Below are 1,462 nucleotides of genomic sequence, written 5' to 3' on the forward strand. Positions count from 1 at the left end.
AATCTGGGCGACGGAGTGAGACTCCAACTCAAAAAAAAAAAAGAAAAGAAAATAGGCAGCCACTTTGAAAACAGTTTGAGCCGGGCTCGGTGGCTCAGCCTGTAATCCTGCGCTTTGGGAGGCTGAGATGAGTGAATTGCCTAAACCTGTGGGTTCGAGACCTGCCTGGGCAACTTGGAGAGACCTCATCTTGACAATAAATCAAAAAATCAGCCGGGCGTGGTAGCACGCACCTGTAGTTCCAGCTACTTGGAAGGCTGAAGCGGAAGGATTGCCAGAGCCCAGCAGGTCGAGGCTGCGGGGACCGGGAGCGGCCACCAGTCTGGGCGACAGAGTGAGACTCCAACTCAAAAAAAAAAAGAAAACAGTTTGACAGTTTCACAATATGATAAACATAGAGTTATCATATGAGTTAGCAATTTCATTGTAGGCATCTACTCAAGAGAACTGAAAACTTTATACATGAGTGTTCATAGTAGCACTATCCATATTAGCCAAAAGATAGAAACAACCCAAATGTCCACCAAGGATGTGATATTATGATATCTGTATATTGGTTTTCATCCACAGTTCCTAGCTTGAGTCCTATAACCTTTGTTATAATGTTGGAGTGCTTTAGGCCTCAGAAGCAGGCCTCAGAAATCAGAATCCCTCTCTCTCTCTCTCTCTGACATTCTGCTGGACTGTTTTCTTTTCTTTTCTTTTTTTTTTTTTTTGAGTCAGTCTCACTCTGTCTCCCCAGGCTGGAGTGCAGTGTCATGCTGCTCATGGCCACCACAGCCTTGACCTGCTGGGCTCAGATGATCCTTCCATCTCAGCCTCCCAAGTAGCTGGAACTACAGGCGCGCACTACCACACCTGGCTAATTTTTTTATTTACTGTAGAGATGAGGCCTTGCCAAGTTGCCCAAGCTGGTCTCGAACCTGTAGGCTCAGGCAATCCTTCACCTAGGTCTCCCAAAGTGCTAGGATGATAGGATTATATGCCCAGCCTGATCTGTTTTCACCTGCCCAAGGCAGTCTTGGAGCTGGCCACAAAGAAATTATCTGCTCCTCGTTGTTTAATTGTGGGTTATAAGACCCTGTTTCAGAAGGAGTCCTGCCCCGTACTCTGGGGTAGGGAATGCTGCACACAGAGACCAAGAAGAATCTGAACATACAGGTCTTGCTGGATTTCCCCACTCAGTCTATTAGTATTAAGTCATATCCTTTTGTCCAATCCCATTTCTACATGGTAGTCAATCATGCCTGTCCATTGAAATCTCCATACACGACCCATGAGGACGGGATTTGGAGAACTTCCAGAAGCTGAACACATGGAGGTTCTAGGAGGGTGGTGTGCCCAGAGAGGGCATGGAAGTTCTGTGACCCTGTCCCCATATCTCACCTTATGTATCTCTTTACATCTGTGGTCTCTGTAATAACCTTTATAATAAACTGGTAAAGATAAGTGCTTCCCTAGT

This window comes from Carlito syrichta, unplaced genomic scaffold (assembly GCF_000164805.1).
Source record: "Carlito syrichta isolate Samal-C Ts95f unplaced genomic scaffold, Tarsius_syrichta-2.0.1 Scaffold170021, whole genome shotgun sequence".
In the NCBI taxonomy this organism is placed as follows: Eukaryota; Metazoa; Chordata; class Mammalia; order Primates; family Tarsiidae; genus Carlito; species Carlito syrichta.